Source organism: Equus przewalskii, chromosome 5 (assembly GCF_037783145.1).
Source record: "Equus przewalskii isolate Varuska chromosome 5, EquPr2, whole genome shotgun sequence".
Lineage (NCBI taxonomy): Eukaryota > Metazoa > Chordata > Mammalia > Perissodactyla > Equidae > Equus > Equus przewalskii.
Genome location: NC_091835.1, coordinates 83,895,766 through 83,912,934, shown reverse-complemented (window position 1 = coordinate 83,912,934; position 17,169 = coordinate 83,895,766). Strand labels below are relative to the sequence as shown.

Genomic DNA, 17,169 nt, shown 5'->3' with positions numbered 1-17,169 from the left:
CGATGCCATTTCCACCTAGCCTCAGAAGTCACACACCGTCACTTCCACCATATTCTATTCATTAGAAGTGAGTCACTAAGTCTAGCCCACACTCAACAGGAGGGAAAGAAGGACAATCAAAGAATTTTTGGCCATTTTTTAAAAACGGAACACACTAATTTAAATACATGATTGTGAGACACCCAAGTGGTAAGACCAAGTTATTGTTAGTGCTGTTGAATGGGTTCCAACTCCTCGTGACCCCGTGGACAGCAGAGTGGAACCCTGCCTGGCCTCTTTGCACCATCCTCTCGCCTTCTGGCACTGTATCAGACAGTGCTCTGCTGCTATTCACAGGGCTCTCATGGCCAAAGTTTTCACAAGTGGGTATCCAAGTCCTTCTTCCTAGTCTGTCTTAGTCTGGAAGCTCCACTGAAACCTGTCCACCATGGGTGACCCTGCTGAAATGCCAGTGGCCTAGCTTCCAGCATCACACCTGGGAAATGGACCCAGGTGGCAGCAAGGAGAGCACCGGATCTTAACCACTGACCCCCAGGGCTGGCTTTTACCAAGTGAGCAGGGAGAAATACTAGTCTAAAGAGAGAGGAAAGAGCACTGGCTGGAGACACAAATGTGAAAGTGACTAACAGAAGTAGTGTTACTGATTGGGGCGCTGGACAAAATCATCCAGGGAGGGAGCACAGCACAGGAAGGAAGAAGGCAAGAAGCGAGCTCTGGGCCCTTCTCACTTCAGAGGTCAGTGGAGGAGGAAGAGGCAGCGAGGGAGAGAGCAGAGTGAGCAGCAAGGTAAGAGGACACCAGAAACGTGGGGTGTCGTGGAGCAGAGGAGGTGCTTCAACAATAATGATAGTTGGTACAACGAGAGTAGTGACTGATGGCATTTACAGAACACTTTCTATTGTCCTGGGCATTGTTCTAAGTACTTCATATACATTAACCTTTAGTCTTTTTTTTTTTTTTTTTTTTTGCTGAGGAAGATTCACCCTAAGCTAACATTCACTGCCAATCTTCCTCTTTTTGTATGTGAGCTGCCGCCACAGCATGGCCACTGAATGATGACTGGTGTAGGTCCATGCCCGGGAACCAAACCCAGGCTGCTGAAGCACAGTGCACCGAACTTAACCACTAGGCCACCAGGGCTGGCCCTAACCTTTAGTCTTAATAATAGAGGGTAGACACGCTGTGATTCCCTATTTGTAGTTAGAAAAACTGAGACTCAAAGATGTTAATTTTTCCGGAGTCTTACAGATCATTAAGTGGGAAGCTGAGAGAATGAAGTGGTTGCTGCATTAAACAAACCCTGATTCAGTGCAACTCTGCCTATTCAGTGCCCACACCCGGGCGGCCGGACCCAGCACCTGTACCCGGCCAGACTCAGTGCCTGCACTCGGGTGGCTAAAAGATTTTAGATCTTCTCTGTCTTTATCTTACTCAACCTAACAGTTAAGGAGATCTCTATTTGGTGCAGGCACTGTTCCAGGCACTGAAGATATAGTGATGAATGAAATAGTTAAGAAATATCCGCCCTTCAGAGCTGACCTTCCAGTGAGAGAGGCAGATCACAAGATAAATAAATAAAATATATAACACAGAAAACAGTTGTAGGTGCTAAAGTGAAAGATAAAGCTTGGAAAGGAGAAAGGAAGTGGTTGGGGCAGGGCTGGGGACAATTTAGACAGGCTGGTCAGGAGAGGCCTCAACAGAAAAGCAACATTTCTGCAAGACCCTTAAGAGAGGGTTGCACCATGCAGATGTCTGGGGAAAAGCTTTTCAGGCAGAGAGAAAGATAACTGAAAAGGCCCTGAGGCAGGAATGTGCCTGGCATGGGAAAGGATGGCAAGGAGGCAGGAGTGCTCCAAGTGGAGGAAGCTTGAAGGCTATCAGGAGAGAGCAGAGATGGAGCGGGTCCGAACAGGGAGGGTCTTGGAGATAGAGCGTGAACTTTAACTTTTATTCTGAGTGAGATGGAAGGATATTGAAAAGTTTTGAGCAGGGATTTGCAAGACCTGACTTGGGTTTTAAATGGATCGCTCTGGCTGCTATGTTAACAATAGGCTATATGGAAGCAAGAACAGGAGCAGAGGCCAAAAATAACAAACAAAAACCCCAAAAAGTAGAGATGAGTTAGGAAGCTATTGCAATAATCCAGGCAATAAATGATGATGGCTTGGCCAGACTGCTAACAGTGGAGGTGATAAGAAGTGGTCAGACACTGGAAATATTTTGAAAGTGGAGCCAACAGGTTTTGCTGATGAATTGGATGTGGGATGCGAGCGATAAAAGGAAGTCAAGGATGACTTCAAGGTTTTTGGTCTGAGACACTTGAAGAATGTAGGTGTCGTTCACTGAGACGAGGAAGACTGAAGAAGAAGCAAGTTTTAGGGGGAGCAGATGAAGAATTCAGTTTTGGACTTATAGGGTTTGAAGTGCTTATTAAACATCCCCATGGAGAAGCTGAATAGGCACATGGACACAGACATGAATCTGGAGTTCAGGGAGTAAGACCGGGTAAGATGTGAAATTGAAAGTCATCAGAGCACGTGGATGGGATTCAAAACCATGAGACTGGATGAGACGACCAGCAGAACGAGTACAGAAAGAAAAGAGACAATGTTACACACTGGTGCCTCGTCCACTCCAATATCTAAGGCAAACGAAGAAGAACCGGAAGAGGGGTCTGATAGGAGCTGCCAGAGAAGTAGGTGGAAACCAGGCAAGTGTGAAGTCCTGGTTTCCAGGTGAAGCGAGTGTTCCAAGGAGAAGAGCCATCATGTGCTGCTGATGGGTCAAACACCAGCGTTGACCTTGGGTCTAACAACGTAGAGGTCATTGGTTGATCTCATTAAGATGAGTTTTCTTGGAGTGGATCAAGAGATGCCTTGGTAGGGTAAAAGCCTCACTGGAGTGGAGTCAAGAGAGAATGAGAGGAGTGAAACTGGAGACATCAGGCGTAGCTACTCTTGGAAAGAAATTGGATAAAAAAGAGAGAAAAGAAATGGAGTGGTAACTGGAGGAAAAGTGGGCCCCAGAGAAGTTTTTGTTGTTACCGTGTTGCTGTTGTTTTCCACAGAAGAAGTGATGCATATTTGTAGGCTGCTGGGAATAACCTAGGAGAGAGGGAAACATTGATGATGCAAGAGGACAGGGCAGAATTGCTGGGACAGTCAATGAGTAGGTCAGAGAAGATGGGATGCAGCTCACAAATGGAAGGGTTGACCTTGGAGGACCATGGATACCTGAGTTAACAGGACAGCAGGCTGGACACAGGTACAAGTATCGGGTCGATTCAGCCGTGTGCACCTGTGGATGTTCTCTTCAGACTGTTTCAGCTTTCTGTAAAACTAGACAGTAAGGTAGGAGCCAAGGTCATCTATAGAGTGAGAATAGGAAGGTGCTGCAGGTCTGAGGCGAGAAGAGAAAGTATACAATACTCAGGAGGCTGGGAGTTAGATAAACTACAGAAATGCATGCAACCCTGGGCAACATTAGGGACCCGTAAACTAGGGCAATGCATGCAACCCTGAGCAGCACTAAGGACCCACCAGGAGTGCGTGATCACAAATTTAAAGCGCAGTCAATCAGTATCATTGTGCATTTTTCTCCAAACCCTTTCAGCTGCACCAGTACAGGTGCAGAACAGACCTCAGAGCAGTTCCAGCGGAGGAATGGGGAAAGAAGCCAAACTGGGATGACTCGAAGAGGAAATAGGAGGTGAGGAAGTAGAGATCCTGGATTTAGACAACTCCTTCCAGAAGTCGTACTGTAAAAGACGACTCAGAAATGACACAGTATTTCGCGGGGAGTGTGGGGTTGGGAAATGTAAGTTCTTTTTTAAAGGTGGAGACATTAGAGAATGTTTGTTCCCTACCGAACGGACCAAGGAGAGAAGAAGAAATTGAGGACGCAGAGGAGAGAGGGGCCATGGAAGGGTAAAGTCCTTAAGAAGGTGGTAGGATGTGGGCACAGAGCAAGTGCAGGAGCTGACCTCTGATGGGCAGAGGGGAGCAGATTCAGAGAGCAGGTTGGTGGGAAGATCAGGTTCTCCACTCTGAGGGCCTCCACTTTCTTCATGATAATAAGATGAGGTCAGTAGCAGAGCAGAGAGCAGGTGCGGGCACTTGGAGGCGGCGAAGGTGTGAAATAACGATCTTGAAGAATGGATGAGTGCACAGCCTATAGAAGCACCGTAGGAGTCCTGGCCATGGTCGAGTGCCCATTTGAGGTCTTTATCCAGAATTTAAAGTTACAGTAGTTAATGTAAAATGAAAGTTAAAGGAGTCAGTCTGGTTCTTGCTTTCCTTCAGCAAGTAGCTCCTGAGGAGGTGCAGGGCTGGGTTCACCAGGGAAACCCACAAGTCGGCAGAGCTTTGTCCATGAAAAATGTCCTATCTCTAGAACCAAGGGACGGTGGGGGCAAGGAGAACCAGAGGGTGACACTGTGTGTCCTTCTGACTGCTGATCCCTTTAGATGAGTTTCTATTTTAAGAGACTGGATGTCAATAGTGCTTAATTTAATCAGCTTCTCGCAGGTTGAAAGGAAATTGGAAATCTTGGTGAGTACTGAGACAAGCTTTCATTAGAAGCTCAGACTAATGGGCTACGGGTGTTGTAGGGCAAAGGAGGATGGCTTATCTATTTATTCCAGAGGACTGTCGTGACCCTACGGGACAAACTCTTTGGCTTGGACCTTGTTTATCAGGATATGCTAGTTGCTTATCTCAGGGTCTCCTTTAGCTCCAGCTACCATTTCTAGCACTGGCCTGCAGAATCATCCCTGAGATCAGTACTGACCTTAATGCAAGGAGATTTCAGGAGCTCTAGTTTAGAACTCCATGGACCCTAACCTTCTTACTCTGGCATATAAGGCCTTTTATAATATGGCTTCAGCCTACTTTTCCTGGTTCATTTCCCACCACTCCAGGCTGCTTATAGATGCCCGAGGATTCACACTTCCAAGCAATTCCCCCTTCCTGCCTAGAATATCCTCCATGGCCTTGTCCACCTGGCGAGCAGTTCCCTCAGGGCGCCTCAGGTATCACCTCTTCAGGCTTTCTCTGTGTCCCTTTATCCTTAGCTTCCCCATCAGCACTTACCATCTGGCTCGACAAGCACTTCCCACATCGTGCTGTGAGTTACGTCCGTGCATAGCACCATGTTCCTGGAGGGCGTGTCCATTCTCTCTCTGGGCCCAGCACTTCGCCCAACGCCTTACGTATGAGGAGCACTTTGTTTAACAAACAACAGCATCAGATCCAACTTGTAGAGAGAAAAACAACACTTCTGGAAACAGAACTCCTGCCTTTTTCCTGAGATCAAGCCCTAAACTTGTTCAAGCTCTGCAGCCCTTAGGGAGCAGGAACGGTGCGGGCTTCTGGTCAGAGAGCCCCAGACTTCACTCAGCTCCACCACTTGGCAACCAGCCACCTCTTTGTGCCTCGGTTCCCTCATATGTTGAGTGATGAAAATAAGAGAATCCACTCCTTAGAGTTACTATAAAAATTAGACGCGACAGTGCATACCGTGTGCTGAGCTTGAGGTTTTCAGTGCTTGGCACATAATGGGAATAAATGTTGGTTATCATAACCATTATCATGAGCTCTAATTATCTAGAAGCTAGATTCTTGCTGATTTGTCTATGCCTGAACACTTGTCTTGAAATCTTTATTTTATTTGCTCATTGAATGTATTTCTGCTTTGCGGTCCCCTCCCTCTCGCCCCACATCTTCCAGACCACCACTGCCCCCCGAGATGTCTTGTCTTCCAAGGGTAGGACCCAGGCACCCGGTTAGCCCACCTCTAAACATTGCCTCCTGAGGTCCCTGTTACCACGCTCCACCTCCGGGCCACTGAGGCGCTGTCAGCTCTGGCGGGGTCCCCTCCTGACCCCGGCTTCTTCCTGGGCTTCTGTACCTAGCTGTCAGTCCACAAGTCCCTGCCTTCCTTCCCTCCGCTGTTACTCTGCCTCCATCCCCAGTACCTGCCCCACCCCAGCTTTTCCAGCCCTCTCTGGGTCTGCACTGAAGGGTCAAGATTAACCCGCCTCCATGTCTGGCCACAGTGGATGTTTTATATTTGCTGTGCACACTTTTGCTGAACAGTAAAGATCAGTCCTATGGCTGCACACGGAAGAGTGTGTGGCCCAGTTAAGTTCTCTCCCTGCAAGGGTCCCCAGATTTCCTTCTGCAGAACCCAACAGGGCTTCAGTTTACCAGATGCTGGCAGCTTTGACCAAATCACACATATCAGAGTACTCCACCGTTTGATAGTTTCCACCAAAGCTGTCTCAATCATTTCCTCCCGGCCGGAGCTCTGAAGAGAAAGCATTTCCACTGCCACGGATGGTGGTTACACAGGCTGTGCCTTTGGCTTTTTATTCAAATAAATTTCCCGACTGGAAACTTCAGGCCAAGGCAATGTTTTGACTGGAACTCTCCATCCAACTACCAAATAATCAAGCAATTAGTAGGTTTGTAGCAGATGTAAATATGTGGAAATAAGGAGAATCCCATATTCTAAAGCTTTCGTGAGCCTCACAGTTAGAAATGAACTTGGCCCAGCTGTTTAACCTGAGTCTCCATCAATTGAAATGACAAATTTAGGAGCGAGAGAAAGGGAGAAAGAGAGAGTCAGAGACAGAGAGAGACAGAGCAAAAGCTGAAACTGATCACTCCGGGATAAACAAATTACCCTTAAAACAGAGCTACGTAAGTCGACTCAGCAGGGCACTTACTTCCACGTCATCAAATGAGTTAACAATTTTATCTACAAGACTAGCTTGCATTAATTTTTACTCTCATAGAATATTACTACATTGTGTGAATTTGTATGGACTTATAAGAAATCAACTTATACATGGTAATAATGTTCTATTTACACAATTATATTTTATAAAGGAAAACACGGAATAAAATCCTTTTAGTACCAAGGATACAATTCCTGCAAAACCAAAGGGAGGCAGTTCCTTTTATTTATTTCCTAAGTAGAGAACTCCTAACGGTAACAAATTATTCTGCTCGTCCTGTTAGTGGTTAGGTAGCCTGGTATGGGAGAAGAGGTGAGGGTTGGAGGGAGAAAGATCACCGTGTACAACATTTTGAGTGATGGTTCATTCAACAATCAGGATTGCTTTCCTCCATGTTAAAAAAGCAGCAGAGATGAAAGGGACAGAAGAATCCCCCTTTGCAAGAGGTGCCATCAGGACAATCTGGAGGAGGTGGAGGGAGGAAGAACTCGTGCTTCCAGGGCTTGGCTGACAGCCTCCGTGGGGATGGGAGGAAAGATGCGCTCTGCAGCTGCATTCCAGCAACCCACTCCAGAGTGAAGCCCTATTCCCAAGTGCCTGTTACTAAATATAGCCCTGCCTCTCAGACTGACAGGAGAGCTCCCGCTGGGTGCAAGCACCAGGAGCGGAATCTTCACTTCGCACACTCCTAATATGGTAAGCCCTGCAGACTGTGGGCCTGTGAGCAGGAGGGGGACCAGGCGGAGCTCCACGCCTCCGTGAGGTTAACCCCTTGGCAGAAGGCAGAATGGAAGAGAGACTGACCACTGGTGGCTGCAGATGCTCTGGTTACTAACAGCCACAAGTCAAGTCGACGTGATCTGGAAGCCAGGATCAGGTTGTCCTTCCAAACAGCAGTGTCTGCAGACAGTAAACTTCGGATCAAAGCAGCAGGGCAAAATGAACTGCCTCAGCCCCATGGGTCACCGAAATGAAACAGGAAAAGACAAATAAAGGAAAAAGAAACAGCCTTCTCAGGCGAGTGGCAAAGGCAGCAGGACAGTGGAGGCACTGTCACGTGCATGCCACGCCCTCCCCACAGGCTGTGTGTCGGCTCCGTCACAGCAGCTGCTGCCAGGAGCATAGAGGAAAATAGTGTCCATGCTGGCTTTTTATAACAGACCTGAGTAGTGAATAGAGACTGCAAAGAATGGGGCCAGGGCCACCAAATATTCTTCCCGGCCTTGGAGACCCCACCATGCCAGGGCCTGGGCCGTTCAGTGCTTCACTGTTTACCAAGATCCAGAGGATGTGGCCCCTGCAGGGACAATGAGGAAGAGCCAGTGATTAGGCAAGTAATGCCCCTAAGAACTTGCTAAAGCATTGGGGTGAAATACTAAGAGCCTCCTCTTCTTTTTTTTTTTTTGCTGAGAAGATTAGCCCTGAGCTAGCATCTGTGCCAGTCTTCCTGCATTTTATATGTGAGTCATCACCACAGCATGGCTGACGAGTGGTGTAGGTGTGCACCTGGGCTCTGAACCCACGAACCTGGGCTGTCAAAGCGCAGCGTGCTGAAATTAACTACTAGGCCATGGGGCCAGCCAAAGCCTCTTCCTCCTTTTCTTGTGGGGGGTGGGGGCGTGGCCATGCATGGGGATGGATGACAATAGCAGCTTCCCACTAAGAGTGTGTCCGGGCTGGCGTGCTTCTCTTTGAGAGGGAAATGAGTGCTAAAATGAAGTTAAGTTTAGACAGCTCCATCATGCTGATATTGGCATGCGCCATCTGGGAGGAGGGCTATGAGTCTACAGGAGGCCAGGGAGGGTCAGGACACTCTTAAACAGTGTGAAGTATTTGTTCCCTTAAGGGTCAAGTGTGGACTCTTGGCTGTGGGCTGGCCCCGCTCTCCAGTGTTTGCAGAGATGACAAGGGCAGGAGCTGGCCACAGTGCATGCTGATCGACCAAATTTTGGGACCCTACATTATGAAAATTGCTTTCTTCCTTTCATTTTGTCAAGGTCAGAGTCCCCTGAGAAGTCCATTGTAGGGGGTCGGTCTCTGAATCAGGAGTGAGGCAGTGGTGGGCTTCATTGTGACAAAGGCAGGGACCGACACTGCTAGAAACCATCTTCCTAGTGAATATGGGTGTGCAAATGGAGTGAAACCCAGCTCCCCAGCTCCATGCAGACATGTGTCTGATCCAACTATTGCCTCTCTGAGGGGCCAGGGCTGTCGCCCTATGCTTGCGGAGTACCTTTCAAAGGGGCTACTGCCATGGGGGCGCTGCAACTTCTCAGGTTGCAGGTGAATGTCCTCTGCTGAGGGCTGAGCTCCAGGCAGCTGTGGAGGAAAGGGCCCCTCCTCTCACAGATGAGATCCCTCCTGACACAGGTGAGATCCTGACACAGGTGAGACCGCCTCCTGACACAGGTGAGACCTCTCCTGACACAGGTGAGACCTCTCTTGACACAGGTGAGACTGGCCTCCCTGGCTTTTGCCTGCGTAGCGAATAAAGAGAGATGGCCCCCTTAGCTTTAGCTGGCTTCTGCACTCTACCCTCTCCTCTCAGATCCCCAAGTCTGGCCCTTTCAGGTCACATCCCAAGAAGAGGAGAAGGGGTTCGGTGGGCAAGGTCTTCAGCTGCCCCCACAGCCCTCAGCCCTGCCTTGGTTTTCTTTTCAATCTTCGTTATTACGTAAACCCGTAAGTGGGAAGCTCAGTTCCCCTCAGAATCATTGCTTTTGATTCAAATGAGTCCTGGTTAGTAACTGGTTCCTGATACAAGAGCTAGTTTAGCATGTTTGAGGGACAGAAACAAACAAACCTGCAATTAACTATTTCCCTTCTGGTTTTGGACACCATAATCCTAATTCTCCCTGTATCAGTGTGGAAGCCACTGTCGACTTCAAAAAGTGTCAGGAAACGTGGAGAAGGAAGCAAAGCGTAAAATTTAATATAGAAGATCGTATCTTCTACCAGGTGAAATATCTATAGACTCTATTATAAGAGAAATAAATGACAGCCAACTGGCAGAAAAGGACTCCGAGAGAAAGTTTAAAAAGCATTACTTCATTTTCAAAAAAACAGACTAAAAATTCTTTGTCAGAACTCTGCCCATATTTGCAACCCAAATGAAAAATTTTAAAAAGGCAGGTGGGCGCTGCTCTAGAGTTCTTCCAGCGTCACAGCTAACCTCACTAATTCATAAACTTAAATCTGGCCCACCTGCCCTACTCCACCCAGGGCTGGGGGAGAGGCCTCACAGCAAAGGATGACACTGTTTTGATGCTGTGCATCTCAGTAGTCTTAGACCCGAGGAAAATGTGGACTGTGAACCTAACGTGCTCATATTCACAAATCGTTTATAGTGGAAACTGATATTAACTGATAGGATTCACTTACTTCGTTCAACAATTATATTTTGAGTTCTGCAGTGTGACATTCTCTTTTCTTGCTGATGGAGATACTGCAGTGAGCAAGACAAAGTTCCTACCCTTTGGAACTTTTAGTGGAGGAAACAAACCAAGAGAGACACTGATTGTCCTCATTGCCGTGAAGGAAATGAATCGGGCGTATTGGGGAGTGAGAGGCTGCCTGCACTGGGCAGCATTCCAGAAAGCCTGGTCTGGGGAGCAGCCATCTCCAAGAAGAGGACGCTTTGCGCTAAGTCAGGCCTGCAAGTGCAAAGGGGCTGATACAAGAACCAGTTAGGACGTTTGAGGGACAGAAACAAAACCAGTACCTGGCTGGAGCCCAGTGAAATGGGAAAAAGAAGAGAAATGAGATTGCCCAGTAGGGAGGAATCAGAAAAAGCCATGAAGAAGTTGAGATTTTTATTCTAACTTCAGTGGGAAAGCATGGGATGGATTTCAGCAGGCAAAGCACATGACCTGATTCCCAGGTTCAATGTCAGCAATTTCTAAATAGTTCTCTGATAGTCAATAAGTACAGCTTTATCATCAGGGAGATGACAATGCAGATACCCAGACACCCGCTGGCTGTCTGCTCGTCATCTTAGCCACTCAAGAGGCCTCACAGTTTCAGCCTCTTGAAGTTTGAAAATTCCACATCCCCAGGAACCTGAGTCACTTCAGGAGTTGATCCATATCCCAGAATCTGCAAGGTAGGAATGCTCTTTTCTTTTCCCTCCGGGTCAGGAACCAGCAGGACCTTCCCTCTGATTATATCCAAGAAAGCAAACGGTTCCTGCCACCAGCCTAGACAAATGAGCTAACCATCAAGTTATACAGAAGGACTGTTCCCCTGACCTTGGGACCACATTCCAGGTTCTAGCATTCCATGTTTGCACAAAGAAAGCCAGACTGGGGAAGACAAGCACATTCCTGTTCCATGCATCAGGCTCAGAGACAGACTTAAAACGGCACGGAGGGAGAACGATGATTCCAACAGCTGTGCTTCGGGCAGACTTTCTTCCCTGTGCTTTCAGCTACCGTGTTGATGGCTTTTTCTTGTAACTTCTGATGCCACAGCTGACACATCAGCACTGAAGCGAGAATATCCACTCTGGGTTCTCACCCGTCCCGGACCCACTTAACTTCTGATGACTCAGCGGGGGTGGAGGGAAAGGAGACCGATTGCATTTAACACGGAATGGGCTGAAGACGTATTTTTGTCAATGGAGGTCCTCTCTTCCAGGTTGACCAACTAGATTTTCCAGAGCTACAAACAAGGGTGACATAATTCTCATGCTGTAGGAAGGCCCCGGGGGTCTCAGTAAAACATCACAACACGGAGGAGGTTTCTTCCTCACGTGCCTTTCTTAGTGGAGGAGGTTTCTTCCTCATGTGCCTTTCTTAGTCTATTCGCTGCCCTGCCCTCTGGGGAGCTTTGGTTGCTGGAGCCTGTGGCTCAGTATCTGGTCAGGGTGGTTTCTCATATGGCCCACAGCAACGAAAGAGTTCTTCCCAGGCAGCGGCAGAGAGGTCTGCTTCTTTAAAGGGGGCGAAGATGCAGACAACAACCATTTTTCATGACAAACCTTAGCTGAACCATTACATTTTTTAAACATGGATTTATTGAGTAGGTTTGTGCGAATGTGTGCCTTTGGCAAAGATTTCAAGGGTTGTCTTTTTCGTGGAAAAAAAACTTGTCAGCCAGGGCCGAGGAAACTATTTCAGCTAAGAAAAGAACCGTTATGGCCCGTAATATAAGCCATGCAATAATTGCAGCCAGAGCCAGAAAATGCAGTCATTAGAAAGGCTTCAGCCAGAACCAGGCGGTGACAAGGGGCCTCAGATAGCTGTGCTTTCATCTTTACGGCTTCTGCTACAGGAAAACGACCTTGAGATGACCTTCAAGTCCTAAATGTCTTGATGAAAGAAAATATTAGGAAAGAATAAGAAAATTATAGACAGGCCCTAAAAGTTGAATACAAGAGGAAATTCTTATGAGTTTACTTAGAAAGGAAATAATTAAATTCTTTTGAAATGATCTTTTATCTTAAAGTACAAAAGAGGGAGTTGACTGGGAAGAGGCTGCAGCCAGGACACCCGGTCGGATCAAGTCTTCACAGACCAGCTGCTACAATAGATTAAATTAAAAGCTGGGATTGAATTACGTCACTTTAGCACTTTGATCAGGGAGACCATTTACCAAGTGTGACGTTGATCAATATTTGGCTGTTACAACTGAAGGAAGAAAAGGAGAATCGATCACTGTCGAAGCCACTGTGGGTGCGCGTACAGACAGAGCAACTCATGAGCAGGTGAGGGCTAGGTGCGGTCACTCCTCTGGATTCTGCACCTGCCCTCCTCAGGGCCTCTCTCTGTCCTGTTCTGTACCCCTGGGGCAGACGGTCCACGCTCCCGACAGCTGACTTCTGGGTGGGTTTGAGACCAGAGATGGAGAGGAGAGACTGCTTCTCTGCTCCACCCCGCCCATCCTTATTTCTGGACGCAGCGTCCTGACAGGTCACTGCCCAGGACTCCAGCTCTCAGAGGGCCTGTCCTTCAGCCCTGCAGGTGATAATGGCTTTCTGCTCTTGCTCATCTCTGGATGCTCCACCATCCGCTGTGTGCTCCCCTCCCCCACAGACCTCTCACAACAGCCCCTTCATTACACAATCTTCACTTCAACTACTGGAGTGCAACTGTATTTCCTTCCAGGACATTCCCCCCACCCATACAGTCCCGAAGACATTGTCACAGAAAAGACTACAACTCTATTCTAGGGTAAATGGTCATGGTGTGCCATGGGTACCTCATTTCCATTCAACGCCTTACTGTGGAAAATAATGCGACATGAACTGAGATGGGCAAGTCATCATTTTCTTTAGGCCTTTTCAGTGGAGGCCCATTTTTTTTATATATGTTACAGGGTGTCTGGGCCAGAGCCCCAGATATCCACTGTGAGGGTTGCCTATAAGGGGGACCCAGCAGGAAGGGGCAGAGCAGAGATTTGCTGCAGCAAGCTTTCCTACTGGGGTTAAGAAGCTTATGACTCCAGAAATATCTCCCAATTCATAAAGGAAGAAAAACATTCTGCATTTGTCTTTCTTTCTGGCTATGAGGAAGTGGTCAAGACGAGAGAGAGACACGAGAGGAGAGGAAGGTGGGGGTGGGAGCAGGAAAAAAGAGAGAGCTACTAAGCCTTTCTTAAATTTCAGCCAGGACTAATTAAGTTCTCATTTTTAGAAAACTGAATAATTCTACTTGTAGAATTACTGCCAAGAGTTTTGCTTTGAAAAAGGGTGCAGCCTACATAGACACTTACTTTACAACCTGGAGCTCAGAGGCCTTTCCGGGAGCCCTGTCTGAAGTACCCCCAGCCCTCCATCACCCCATCATGGACCTTACTTTTCCTCGTGGCGCTGAGCACTCCCTGACATTGCACTGGGGGACAGACGTGTTGGTCTGTCGTTGGCCTTGCCCCCCGTGTGCGAGTCTGTGACGCTGGGCCTGCCGAAGCTCCCTCCCCAGGGCCAGGGAGGGGGTGGCCATCGAGACCAGCCTGAGTGTGGGACCCCACGAGTCCAGGCACCCACAGTGGCCGTTCCCCAAAAGGCAGGTGGGTGAGGGGTGGTGACCGCATGCTCTATGGCTACTATGTTTTGTCTCAGGAAGTCTGAACCGAGGACACTCACTTACTCAACAGAGATTCTCTCTAAAAGTTACTTCTTGTGAAAACCTGCCTGGGGGCTTGATTCGCATGTTGTTAGTGGCTGAGAATGAAGCGTCTCTTTTCTCTTCTTTGGTGCTGTATTTTCTTCCTATGAAAATCAGAAAGAAAAGAACTCCAGATGGAGAGCTTCACGTTGTCGGCAGATTTAGAAAAAGCCCCTGGAATCCGCACGGGTGGTACAGCCGGGTGCAGACTGACAAGCGAGGAATCTTCCATCTCATCGCCTCAATTTCAGGCTTCAGAGATGCCCGGCTCTGCTGTTCAAAGAGTTTTATTAAAAATTTGTGAGGAGGGAAAAGAAGTCTGTGCAGGCCTGTCTGGTGCCATTACGTCTGACACAGCACACGGCAGCCGCGGACCGCCCGGGACAGCCACCGCAGGGGGGTGCACAGCAGAGGCCATGGGAGCCCCCGGGGAATGGTCCCAGATGCTCTAGTCTGGTGGGGTCCCTCCAGAATCGTGAGTCTCCATATGTGACCCAGTGTATACTTCCAGTCCTTAGACCACCAGCATTCCAGTCAGAAGACAAACACCCACGGATCCCAACGTTGAACTTGTCCCCTCGGTATAACTTCTGCTACTGCTCCTCTCATGAGCAAAACTCCCTTCTCTGATCATTTTCTCTGTAAACCTAGATCGAGCGACACACTGCCAGCAGCTCCTCTGCAGCTATGAAGTGTGGCATGAATCCAGCCTTCCCTGAAGCGGGGCGCTGCCACGCGGATTGCAATCTAGACAACGTCTGGATCCCCCACATTCTGGGCACAGACCTCACAAGACCCTTAAAGGCAGGGATTCGCCTGACGGGCAGCCTGGCTGGTGTGCTCCATAAGAAGGAGGGCTGGGTCCCCGGAAGGGAGTCAGTGCAGCCAGACAAGCTGCCTTATCCCATGCAGATTTTTCTGGTTGCCAGGAGAGGTCTCCAGCCTGGAGTGGCCCTGCTGAAAGACACCCAGTGGAGCTCCGTGAAGGTTTGGGATGAATGAGGACGTGGGAGGGAGCGTACCGCGTAGCAGCAGCACAGAAGGAGCGTAGGTAGGCTGTAAACAGCCCCAGATGGGCATCTGGGTTCGGGCTCGGCTCAGCCTTTCTCAACCCGAGATAAAGCTTGGGATCAACTGAGAGCCTTTAAAAAATATTGATGCCTGGGTACAACGTCCAGAACAATTAAAATAGGATCAAATTAGGATCTCTGCCATCGCCTAAAAGTCCTAGGACAATGTGTAAGGTTAGAAAAAGTTTGGGAACAACGTAAGTGTGGAAAATGCGAGGCTAATGTGGAGGATGGGTTTCACTGGTCACCCTGGCCGCCCAATCACTCTTGGAGAGGTGGGATGGCCAAAGAGGAAGGTGGAGCTAAGGTGACACAGGAGACGGAGGGCCACCTCCACTGCTCAGGCCCAGTGCTCTGGCCACTGCTCAAGGGCAGACTGAGGCCTGAGTCCAGAGCTGCCCCGGGGTCTTGGGGTCTTTGGAAATGCGGACCAGTAGCCGGGGTGGAGAATCTGACTCACTTATCTAACCCACGGCCCCAAGCATCTACCTTTGATCCTTCTTTTTTTTTGAGGAAGATTAGCCCTGAGATAACTACTGCCAGTCCTCCTCTTTTTGCTGAGGAAGACTGGCCCTGAGCTAACATCCGTGCCCATCTTCCTCTACTTTATATGTGGGAAGCCTGACACAGCATGGCTTTTGCCAAGTGGTGCCATGTCCGCACCCGGGATCCGAACCGGCAAACCCCGGGCTGCCGAGAAGCAGAATGTGCCCACTTAACTGCTGCGCCACCAGGCCAGCCCCTAACTTTGATCCTTTGTTAGGATCGCACCAAAAGACACCAAAGACAAAAAGATTCCTCCTTCCCTCTGTCAGAGCCCTTCCACCTTATCTGCCTTGTCCCTGCTCAGCCTACTTCCCCTGCTCAGAGGGGAAAGGAGGGCAGCCCTGTTGTCTGGTATGCTAGGAGGCCGTGTTACACTTGGCAATGGTCCTGATTTTTACTTGCAGCATCACTGCCCCATCCAGTGGGGTGGGGCAGCACGCTCCCTGTACCGCTGTAGATGGTGACCCTGAGAAGGCCAAGACCAGACAGGCGTGCCACTGACACAGCAGTGCAAATGACTGAATACACACACACACACGCACACGCACATGCACAGGGCAGTAAGCCACCAGCAGACAAAGAAAGGAAAATACCAGCGATAACAAAGCAGGAGAGTGACCCACGTTAACCCAGACAGTGCTCAAACGGCTCCACTAAACTGTGATTTTCGTTGCTGCTTCTTAGCCCCAGAAATTATGCTTTCCTTTGAAGAGCTGATGTAGCACTCTAAATGATACATTCAGTACGAGAAGTCCGTGTTCTGTTTCCCCGCAGGATGTAATCGAGACTGGATACATGGCCTGGTGTCTAATTCTCCAGTTACATAATTAGTAACTGCACATCAGGCAAAAAAAAAAAAAAAAAAAAAAACCCAGCCCTGAGAGAGCATCACAGAGGAGGCACAGCTGAGGCGGTTCTCAAATTCCTCAGTGCTCAGGCTTCTTAGCCCCCAGTCATTATTGTTTGTTGGTTTCTTCTTCTGTTGTCATAGCCATTAGTACTATCACGATGCGATCACTGTTGAGAGAATGTTGCTCTAGAAATCTGAGGACTGGAGAGCAGGAGGGAGAAGGGTATGGCCTTGGCAGCATCTCAGAACCACAGTTCTGGATCTCCCAGAAGCCTCCAGGGGGCGCCTTCCAGCTCGGAGTCTCCTGAGACCCCAAGCATGTCACAATGCACTCTTGGTGAACGCCCCCGCGGAGGGCAGGGCAGCCTAAAGGAGAGGAGTCACAGGGCCTTAGCCAGGAGGCTCCAGGTCTGTAATGGGGTAAATCGACTAGTTCCCTTTTCTTTTCCTTTCGGTTCTTCAGTGACATAATTATTATTTCTTATCCACAGGCTCAAGAATCTTCTCCCAGAACATGTAATCTTACAGTTCACTTAATAGCGCATACCTTAGGCCTCTCATCTTCCTAAGAGGTTGGTTTCAGCTCACTCACCACGTGCGGAGACGCTCGAGGCCTGCTCCACGGCAGATCATACTTAGGGTCTGACTTGGGCAACAAACGCTGTCAGGGCCTTTTCAGAATTGTATTTCCTAACAGAGAGAAGTTCCTCCTTCGGTGAAAGGCATCGCGGCAGAGCCAATGGTTGAGGGGGACCCGTTGTTTTCTTAGGGGGCATTTTATCTCCTCTCTGGAAAGTATCGCAGAGCTCCCCATCAGAGTGATCGTGCCTCCCCACCTCTCCTTCTCCCTCACCCCAG

At 48.8% G+C, this 17,169-nt stretch overlaps 1 long non-coding RNA gene across 1 annotated transcript; it reads right to left on the bottom strand.

The window, feature by feature from the left end:
* Positions 1 to 10,539: 10,539 nt before the first annotated feature.
* Positions 10,540 to 16,588, bottom strand: LOC139083422 (uncharacterized). The gene is made up of 3 exons (XR_011540136.1): positions 16,055 to 16,588; positions 13,824 to 13,949; positions 10,540 to 12,050 (listed from the first exon to the last, which is right to left on the bottom strand). It is a non-coding gene; the product is annotated as an uncharacterized lncRNA (long non-coding RNA).
* Between the last annotated feature and the right edge of the window lie 581 nt (positions 16,589 to 17,169).